General features: G+C 38.6%; 1 pseudogene; it reads right to left on the bottom strand.

Moving 5' to 3' along the window:
* Window positions 7,811-10,724, bottom strand: LOC110255404 (annotated as a pseudogene).

Here is an 11,655-nt window from a genome sequence, read left to right as displayed (position 1 = left end):
TGTCAAAGAGCAGAGAAAACATGCACTATCCTAAAGCAGTGAAAACCATGCAAACCATGCAGTGCCTCTGATACCACAGTCTGGGAAATACACATATTGATATTTTTAAAAACACAGATGGGAGTTACCATCATGACTAAGTGGTTAATGAACTTGACTAGGATCCATGAGGATGCGGGTTCGATCTCTGGCCTCACTCGGTGGGTTAAGGATCTGGCGTTGCCACAAGCTGTAGGTTGCAAACATAGCTCGGATCCCAAGTTGCTGTGGCTGTGGTGTAGGCCAGCAGCTGTAGCTTCGATTGGACTCCTAGCCTGGGAACCTCCATATGCCACAGGTGGGGCCCCCAAAAGCAAAAAACAAAAACAAAAAACTTAAAAACACAGGTGAAGACTTGAAAAGGTATCTATTATTTGATGCTTGCTCTTAACAAGGAAAAAATACTTTTGTTATAAAACCCTGCTCTTTGTGGCTGGTCACCCCGTGGTTCATAATCACTACTCAGATTGTCTGGTACTGAAAGAATAAAGACAATGCTCCCTGCTTAGGCGTTCAAGGCCCTCCTCAGTCTGGCTCTCGCCTGAGTTTCACCTTCTCCCTCCTTACCACCACTGGCTAATGGTTTCTCCTCATTCGGTTAATGTGCTGGCTTTGCTCACTTCTGCTAATGCTGTTCACTCTACCCAAACGGTTTCCCCGCTCCTCTGCACCAACTCCTACAAGAGCTATTTTATGAGGATCATAGGAATTCTCACCTCCCACTGACAGTTCACTGTGCTATGTCCTGCTCAGCTAGAAGCTGTTGTTAGTCTCTACTACGTGGATGACTCTTCTGACAAACATATCAACCTGCCTTAAGATACTTCTCATCTCAAAGCTGCAGTTATTTTTATTATGAATGACTTAGCTCCTAAAATGTGTAGGTCCTGGTCTTCAGAATCAGTCTAAAGCTCTCTGAAATCAAAGACGACTATCCTCCACACAAAGCAAACACAGCACTGCATTCTCATTGAATGGATATATCCATATAGATAGATATCTAGTTGAATGAATATATATATGATATATTCATATATGTATATGATTCTGAGGTTTATGTTTTCATACCCTGAACATTTCTTGGGGGCACTTTAGAATTACATTGTTAAAGGTTGAGTGTAAAAGAAATACATAAGCATTTGGAGGAGAGGGAAACTGTGAACATTTAGAGGAGAGAATATTGTTGATTTGGCGGTGCTTCACATGATATACAGGAATATCAATTTCTAGGTGGTTGTTTAAAAATTACATAAAGTGATGTATTTCATATTTTATAGAGAGATATTTAATGAGGGAGGTACACAGAAATATTTTGAGTATAGGAACAAATAAGTGTTTAACAAATAAAAGTCACTTTATCTTTTTTGTTGTTGTTGTTGTCTTTTTAGGGCCACACCTGCGGCATATGGAGGTTCCCAGGCTAGGGGTCTATTTGGAGCTACAGCTACTGGCCTACATCACAGCCACAGCAATGCCAGATCTGAGCCACATCTGTGACCTACACCACAGCTCATGGCAACACTGAGCGAGGCCAGGGATTGAACCCGCAACCTCATGGTTCCTACTCGGATTCGTTTCTGCTGTGCCACGACAGAAACTCCAAAAGTCATTTTATCTTGACTACCACTTGAACCCTGAAGTAAGGAATTAGCTATTTCCATCCTTTGAAGAATCATTGAAATGGAGGAGTCAGCAAGTTTTTATAGCACATTTGCTTTTCCTGCACTTATCTACCCAACCTTGGAATTCTTTATGGAGATATTTATGACATTTTATGGCTTTCCACTGAGATTATAAATCTCCTTAAAATCAATACCTGAAATCTCTTATTTCTTTAGAATATTGTCAGAGTGATACACAGTAAATGTTCACTATGGGCCTTGGCCAAGTGATTACCATGAAATTGGAGTTTCTCTATTTTAAAAACAGATAATCATATGCAGCTCATAAAAACAGCAAGCATTTTCTGAATGATACCAGTGTGTATCTGGCACATAATTGTGTTCAAAAAGTTTCTGTGGAAAATAAGGAGAGAGGCAAAGGAGAGGAAAAGAGAGATAGGATAATATATGCTCTGTGGTTTACAGTTCAGAATAGAACCTGTATATTTCTGCTATTAAGGGTAATATGTTACCAGATATAGATACAAACATGGTACATAACATATCCAGAGTCAAGAGATCAAATACCCCTTCTCTTTGCTTTCTGTGTTTATTCAACTAATATTCATCAGAATCAACAGTATCAGCTCCCCCCACCCATCTATTTAAATGTTGGCAAAGCTGTTTTCCTTTTACCACTAGTAGCAGAAATATTATTCAAAGTAACTGTATTTTACTACTGGCAAGAAAAGCATTTAATAAATAACACTTTGCACTGGGAAAAAAAATCTATGACAAAAAAAATGCCAAAATGCTGAATAGATGATGTAAAGTATTAGGAGCCAAATACATGCTAAAAATTTGTAACTGTGCCCAGAGTTACATTTAAGCCAAAAAATCATTATTTCTACTTTAAAGAAAAAGCGTCTAAATCAGCAACTAAAGAAAGTCAGCTGAACTTTTCTCTGAATTATTTGGCAAATAGCACATTTAGTAATTTTTTGTACACAAATAACACCACTTTTCTAAGATGCTCAAGGTGTTTTACAAACAACCATTCAATTTTGGAACATGATTAAACAAGTAGCAGTGTTTGTGCCTTTCCGTAGGGGAAAAAACTCCACAACCATAATAATCAAATTATGTAGCAAGCCAGGCAGAGTCTTCATCAATCCTAACTTCCCGCTCTACCCTAGCATGTGCCTGCCTGTTTCCAGATCCTGCGTTAAAATAAAAAGTGATTTCCTTACTTGGGACTCCTCAAGAAAGGTGAAAGAGCAAACTTAGGCATCTCTGGCTGTCACTCAGGAATAGATCGATTTAAGAGGTGAGCCTAAGAACATTTTCAGCTAGAACAAGCTGCGGCTGGCTTTTGAAATAATAATTACTCACGGATAGTTGTGGTATTTGCAAGTAACTACTGCTTCCAGGGACATCCACAATGCCTCAGACTTTTCAGGTCTAAGAGGAAATGGCTGGCAGTCTCTTTTCTGTGACACAGTAAAACAGCTCTTAAAAACTCAAAATCAAATCTTGACAGCAAGGAGCATATAAAAAGATGCTCTACACCTTATGTCATCAGGGAAATGCAAAGTTTAAAAATGAGATACCACCACACACCTATTAGAATGGCCAAAATCCACAGAACACGGACACCACTAGATGCTGGTGAGGATGTGGAGCGACAGGAACTCTCGTCTAACACTGGTGGAAATGCAAAATGGTACAACCACTTTGGAGGAAGGTTTAGCAGTTTTGTATGAAATTGAACATAATTTGACAATATGATCCAGCAATCCCACTCCTTGGTACTTACCCACAGGAGTTAAAAACCATGTACACACAAAAACCTGCACACAGACATTTTAAGCAGTTTTATCCAGAATTTCCAAAACTTTAAATCTACCAAGACATCCTTTACTGAGTGAATGGATAATCTATGGTGCATCAAGCAGTAAACTATTTTTTAGCACTGAAAAGAAGAGAGCTATCAAGCCATTAAAAGATATGGAGGAGTTCCCATTTTGGCTCAGTTGTTATGAACCTGACCTGGATCCATGAGGATGCAGGTTCGATTCCTGGCCTCACTCACTGGGTTAAGGATCTGGTGTTGCCATGAACTGTGGTGTAGTTAGCAGATGTGGCTCAGATCCCACATTGCTGTGACTGAGGTGTAGGCTGGCAGCTGCAGCTCCGATTCAACCCCTAGCCTGGGAACTTCCATATGCTGTGGCTGTGGCCCTAAAAAGACATGAAAAAAAAAAAAAGGGATATGTAGGAAATTGAAATGTGTTATTACTGATTGAAAGAAGCCAGTCTTAAAAAGCTACATAGCGTATGATTCCAAGTATATGACATTCTGGAAAAGGCAAAACTATGGAGACCGTAAAAAGATTAGTGACTGCCAAAAGTTGGTGGGAAGAGAAGAATGAATAGATAGAGCATACAGGGCTTGTAGAGCAGTGAAGAAATCTATATATTATAATGGTAGATAGTGTCATATTAATTTGTCCCAACCCATGGAATGTATAGTACCAAGACTGAACACTAATGTAAAGGAGGTATTCTGGACAAAAATGATGTGTCAATGTAGGTTTGTTAATTGTAACAAAGGTACCACTCTGGTGATACTGATAATGGGGAAGGCTATGCGTTTGGAGGGGGCAAGGGTATATTGGAAATCACTGTATCTTCTCAGTTGGGCTATGAACATAATATTGCCCCCCAAATGAATTCCGTTTAAAAATTAATCCTTACTTGTGCCCACCCTCTTCACAGTAGCCACCGATGACACTGACTATGGAAAACAGACATCAACTGTTTGCTCCTGGTTACTCCAACAGTCTCATCTATGATCCCATACATAGGAGCCCACTGTAGCTCACTCTTTTGAGTTTTTCTTAGGGCTGCTCTTTCCTAGGCTCCCTTAAAGAAGACTCTATGCTGACCCACTTGTTACTTCTCAACCAGATCCCTTCAATATCCCACACACCTAAAGCTCATGGGATCATGTGGATCTGGTTAATTAGGCATACAAGATTCAGTGTTGATTTTATTACTGCACCTTCCAGCACCCTTGCTATTCCCTATCCCCTGTTGTCCTTCGTCCTTTTTCAGTACTTGAATTTAGTATTATTTAGTGCTTTTAGTATTTTTTGGTAGCTTCAAAATTTAGTAGTTAATGAGTTGGTTCAAGATTATAAGATCCTTTAGAATGGATAAGCAATGAGGTCCTACTGTATAGCACAGGGAAAGCCAATCTCTTGGGATAGAACATGATGGAAGACAGTATGAAGAAAAGAATGTGTGTGTGTGTGTGTGTGTATATATACACACACATATATATATATATATATATATACACGACTGGGTCACTATGCTGTACAGCAGAAATTGATACAACATTGTAAATCAATTACACTTTAATAAAGAATACCTAGAAAAAAATAAATTTAAGATAAATGCTGACCCACTTGGTACTTTGTAAAACATACTGCAAAAAAAGATGAATTTTTAAATATAAATCACCCTATTATAAATAGAATGGGAGTTAGTTAATTTACCAGGCATGGAGATTATTCCCATTTACAAATTAGCTAGACTTCAGACATTTATTCTTATAATAAGCAAGTTAGTAATCTAGGTAAGATCTATTTTAGGATGTGGGTAAGAGGTGCCTACACTGTGGTTCCCAAAACCTAACCTTTATCTCTCAGCTTCACTCTATGTAAGAAATTTTCCAGTTACATATCTAATAATAGAGTAACACCATCATTATTTAAATTTGGTGTCTATCTTATGCTTATCTTCCTCTTATACAACCACATTGTTTAGAATTGACTATGATCCTTTCTTCCTTTTTCTGACTCCCTTCTCTCCCTCTTGGGTCTGAACTCCCAAAGGCAAATACTATGTGTTAATCACCCAAGGTCCAGGGCAATGCCTAGCACGTGGTAAATGCTCAATAGATATTTGTAGACATTGAGACCCACTCAACATGTCAGTGAAAGATGAAAGGAATGAATAGCATGTTCAATAGCATATTCACCAAACACACTATTATAGTTTCTTTTTCTGTGTGTGTGTGTTTTTACGATTGCTGCCAAAACATTTACAACACATAAAAAGAAACAATGTAGATAATAGTGAATGATGTGGTATTGTCAGTGTGCGTTTAGCAGATTTTTAAAAAAGATTTTATTTTTTCTATTATAGTTGATTTACAATGTTCTGTCAGTTTCTGCTGTACAGCAAAGTGACCCAGTCATACATATATATACATACATACATTCTTTTTCTCACATTGTCCTACATCAAGTTCCATCACAAGTGACTAGATACAGTTGCCTGTGCTATACAGCAGGATCTCATTGCTTATCTACTCCAAATGCAATAGTTTGCATCCACTAACCCCAAACTCCCAGTGGTTTGGCAGAGATCTTAGCAGGGCTTCTCCTTGAATACTTCTCTGAAATCCAAGTGAAGAGGAAGGAAGAGTATGGGCTAAATCATGCCCCCCCCCCAAATTAGCATGTTGAAGTCCAAATGCCCAGTACTTCTGGACGTGATGGTATTTGGAGATAGGGCCCTTAAAGAGGTATTAAGTTAAAATGAGGTGACTAGGAGTTCGCATTGTGGCTCAGCAGTTAACGAATCTGACTAGCATCCATGAGGATGCAGGTTTGATCCCTGGCCTCGCTCAGTGGGTTAAGGATCTGGTGTTGCCATGAGCTGTGGTGTAGGTTGCAAACACAGCTTTGATCCCAAGTTGCTGTGGCTGAGGTGTAGGGCAGAGGCTACAGTTCCAATTGGACCCCTAGCCTGGGAACCTCCATATGCTGCAGGTGCGGACCTAAAATAAATCAATAAATCAACAAATAAAAAAAAAATGAGGTGACCAGATTTGCCCTAATACCACATGACTGGTATCCTTCTGAGAAGGGAAAATTTGGACACAGAGAATGGACAGAGGGAAAACTAAGTGAAGATACAGGGAGAAGACAGCCATATACATGCCAAGGGGAGAGGCCTCAGAAGGAATGAACATTTCTGACGCCTTGGACATTTAGCCCTCAGAATTGTGAGTCAACACATTTCTGTGGTTTAAGCCATCCAGTCTGTGGTACTTTGTTATGGCAGCCCAAGTAAACAGACACAGAAGTGCATAGGCTGCTTTAGAAATCATCGGCACTTCATCCAATGAAGCATATTTTATGTAAGAAAGAAGAAGTGAATGAAATGATCATGATTGTCTTCTATATGCCTGAGTGCAGTGCTAGGCCTTTCACAAGAATCACCCTTTTTCCTATCTATCTATCATCTAACTATTTACTTGCAGAGAGGAGTTTTTATTCCATGTGTAGCATGGCAAGTTGACACCAGCTTCTTAAAGCAATTGCAGTCTTGAGCACAGGTGCACACAGAAAATATTGGTGAATCTATGCCTATCCCTGAGTTTTGGCATGGGTGGGTAATTTATAAACCCAAACCGATATGTTCAGAAATCTGATTTTCCAATCAGGCAGGAGAGTTAACTGAGCTCAGAAATCCATAGCTCTATCAGCACATCCTTGTCATATCCAAGGATAAAGTTACTACACAGATATCACAAGGAGTGCTTTGACCTCTGTCATTTGCTGTAGAATTGAAGAATCACCCTTTTATTCCCCCCCCCCAAATCCTATAATGTGGCATTATTAACCCCATTTTAAAATTAGGGAGTTTCAGACATGAAGAAGCTTTAAGTGGCTGATTTCAGAAGCAGAGTTTCAATGCACATCTGCCTGCTTTCAAAGTCCATATTCTTTTACCACGCCATGACCCCTACCGGCTAGAAGGGCTCTGAAGCATGAGGGTCTGGGAGAAGATCATCCTGTGTACACAGGCAGAAGAGCATCTCCACGCATTCTCTGGAGGTAGGAGGTGTGTAGGTTCATTTTTTTTTATCACATCTTAAAAATTACAGTATCTGTCGGCATATAAAATGCTTTCTTCCACACATACACAGGAAAGAAAGAGAAAAATAAGGTGGGGAAGGGAAGGAGAGAAGAATTCAAACTTTAGCTTGCATCAGCTGAGCTGTTATTTTGAATGGAGAGGGAGCACTTATAAGGCCAGAACTAGAATAAACTCAAACACAAAACATCACACTGTGAAGTTCATGCTAGCAGTAATTTTCTGCTATAAGTTAGAAGCTCCTAACTCAAACTTACTGGAAAAGGAGTGAAACTTCTGTGAAGTGCACTTTAAGAAGAGGTACTTTTTGCTTATGAAAAAAACAAACAAACAGTGAGTCCTCTAAGACTAATAAAAGGGAATATTTCACTCTTATGCACAAGATTTGGAGGAAGAATTGTCATGTTGCTTGTCTGGTCCAGGCTGTTAAGACTCTTCTAGTTCCCTCTGTGGGACCCCTTCATCAGGTATCACAAAGCCTTCATCTGGGGCATAGACAATGTCCACACAACCTTCTGCGATACAAGGTTGTTTCCTTCCTCGTTCTCTTGCCAATTCAATTCAATTCAATTCAATTCAGGTTTCCGAAATAGAAATCTCTCTTTCTCCAAGTCTTGGAGGGTAAGTCTCAATACATGGACCTGCTGTATCAATTCAGCTGCTTCATCAGCCCCGTTCCTTACACCAGGATTCTTCCACACCACACCTGGGCCAGCCTCAGGGGTTGCTGCAGTTCTGTGCGCTGCAATGGGCCTTTGTGGAGCTGCACTGGTGGAGCTGCACTGTTAGAGCTGAGAGGTTTCTTCCGTTTGTTCACAGCAGGAGCAACAGGGAAGGGGTCATTGCAGTTTCTTGACCTTGTCTGGCAGCTGCAGGCTTAGTCTTTCGCGTCATAAAATTTTCCCATCGAAAAATTTCTTGAACCACTGAACGAATTCAAAAGTGTCCTGAAACTTTCCTTTTACTAATTTGTCCAGAGGAATTATTTTGTCAACACTCATCCTCTTAAAACCTGCTTGTAGTATTTTGAAGTTCTGGATGTATTGGTGTTCTAGCTTAGCTTGGAATTTCAGTTTCTTCAAGGCAATGGAGCCAGGGATCGGCATCTCCATAGATGGACAATAGGCAGCCCCTGAGCACAGCTATTGGATCTTAGATTCAACTGCAGACTCACTGATCCAGGCCAGCTTGTCATGGCGACAGAGGTTATCACTGGTGACCAGCATTGAGTACACATTCACTGCCATCTTCCAGCTCCCAGGTTCCATCTTCATTTCATTGAAACCACCCAACAGCAGTAATTTTCTTACCACCACTGACAAAAAAACCTGAGTACACCATCTAAGATGGAGATTAGGTTATATTTGGCACGTATGAGATCTAAGTCTGTTCCTACCATAATTCATGAGTCAGAAGCAGTTGAAGTGCTGCTGTATTTCTATCCAAATTAAACTTTTTCTGTTATTTATTATGTATTGGTTACACACACATTAGTTTTTACTGAAATATTTTACATTTATTCAGGAGTGATTCTGCCCCTCCCTCAGGACATTTAGCAATATCTGGAGACACTTTTAGTTGTCATACCTGAAGGCAAAGGTGGGTGCTACTGGAATCTAAGCAACAGAGACCAGCAATGCTGCTAAACATCCTACAGTTTAGTAACCACCCCCACAACACAACGGAGAATCTTCTAGTCCAAAATATCGACAGCACTGAGAGTTCCTGTATAAGAATTCACTCAAATTTATTTTGTGTCAGCTTACTTTGTACCAGTTTTAGTGATATATTTGTTTGTATGTAATGTATATGACAGGGGTTATTAAATGTGCTTACATAACTTGGCTTGCTTTTAAAAAAAATTAACCATGTTATTTCTGCAATGCATTACTATTATTTGTTTTTATTGAACCACATATATGACATGAAACTTTATTTGTCAGTTAACATACTGTGTTTTGTTTCCTATTCTGTGTTCACCTAATATGCAGTGAACACTTTTCTTTTTAAATACATGAATTTATTTTTTTCAGGATTATTAGAATAATAGTATCCATAAGATCATAATATCATGTCCAGAATATATGATTTCACTTGGACTTTATGTCATAAAGTATAATATATCAGCAAATAATATAGTTCCCCTGAAATAGATTTTTATGACTGTACCATGGAATATAATTCTTCTTCCAAACTTATCTATCTTTGGAAAATTGAGATGTATATTTTACAACTTTGTGTAAAAGTTCATACTTCACATATAGTATGAAAAGTGACACTGGGGAATTTTAAAATTAAAGTTAAAAATTAAGTTAAAAGTTCATTTAAATTCCCCATCCATTTCATTTTACATATTAGATTTGCACAGATTGGGTTCAATTCAGCAATCGGTTACTGAGAACTAGAGAAATAAAGAATTTCAAACCTAAAGAATTCGCCTCTGGACAAAGAGAAACAGGACAGCAAAATATTTTGCCTTGTGGTTGGAAATTTGAGGTGTAAAATAGCTTCCTTCTTTGTTTTTCTCTTATTCCCCCTTCCTGAAGTGTCTATCAGCTTCCCCATTTCCACATAGTCTTAATAATCGCTCATTTTAATAATTTATATTGAGTCAAGATGTGTAATTTGCTAAATCAAATTTTGAATCATTTGGGACATTTTTATTCTTTCCAATTGTCCCCTATAGATAACACTACAATGGAAATTTCAAGTATGTAGATTTTATTTTTCTTTTAGATTATTTCCTTAAATAAATTTCAGGAGCAGGATTGCTAAGTCTAAGTAGTATGAAAAAATTCTTGTTTCTATTGTTTTTTAATGGCTGTACCCACTTCATATGGAAGTTCAGCATATGAAAGTTCCTGGAATGGAATCTGAGCCACAGTTGTGACTTAGACCACAGCTGTGGCAGCACCAGATCCTTAACCCACTATATCAGGTAGGGGGTCAAACTCACATTTCCACTGCGACCCAAGCTGCTGCAGTCAGATTCTTAACCCATGTGCCACAGTGGGAACTCAAAATCTTTATTTTGTTATAAAACTATTGTGCTGGAGTTCCTGGTGGTGGCTAAGTAGGTCAAGGACCAAATGTCATCTCTGTGAGGATGCAGGTTTGATCCCTGGCTTTGCTCAGTGGGTTAAGGATCTGGTGTTGCCCTGAGCTGTGGTGTAGGTTGCAGATGCCACTTGGGTCCTGTGTTGTTGTGGCTATGGTATAGCTGAAGCTCCAATATGACCCCTACTCTGGGAACTTCCACATACTGCAGGTGTGCCCATGAAAAGAAAAAGTATAATAAAAAATTGTGCCAACTTCCATTGCCACTAGAGTGTAATGGTGAAAAAAAGTCATTGTATGCTTTCCAGCACTAAGTTTTATTTATGAAAAAAATTGCTGAATGAAATTTTAAATGTCCCATTAAATGTCCCATGTTTATATTTTAGGTCTCTGATTACCGATGTGAAAGAAATGTTCCTATATTCTAATTTGCATTTTTTCTGAAAATGAATGTTCTATACTGATTTATCTGTAAGAGTTCTAATGTTTTTTCATAAACAAAAATAGAATTAAAATTTATTAATCAACAGTCTTATCACTTGGCTTATATATTATTAAAGGATTGTTATACGTATGGTACATTTTACCAGGTTTTGAACTACCAAAAGAAACTGAAATCCTGAGAATATTCAATACTTTCTACAAAGATCTTAGATTGGGGTGGGGGGATTTAATATCTATAACATCAAAAGCAGTTAACACCAGTTATCCACTTACCAAAAAGGCATGGTTTGGTTTCAAAAGGACTATAGTACCCAAGTGTAAAGTAAATAGGAAAGAAAATCAGATAACCATCTGCTAAGAAATTTCTTTACTCTTGTCTTTTCGTCCCTTCTCTGGGTGAGTGGTTTAAGGGATTAAGGCAAACATCTGAACATGGGCGTTTTTGCACTAAACTCACTTAGTCTTTTCTTTTCAAGTCCTTGAGCCAGAGAAAGGAAGATAGGATTTCCAAATTCAGTGAAAGCTTAAAAAGGAGGCAGGGAAAAATGCTATCACAGCT

The sequence above is a fragment of the Sus scrofa genome, chromosome 1, assembly GCF_000003025.6.
Source record: "Sus scrofa isolate TJ Tabasco breed Duroc chromosome 1, Sscrofa11.1, whole genome shotgun sequence".
In the NCBI taxonomy this organism is placed as follows: domain Eukaryota; kingdom Metazoa; phylum Chordata; class Mammalia; order Artiodactyla; family Suidae; genus Sus; species Sus scrofa.
The sequence above is the reverse complement of the archived record's forward strand: the minus strand, read 5'-3'. Positions and strand labels throughout refer to the sequence as shown.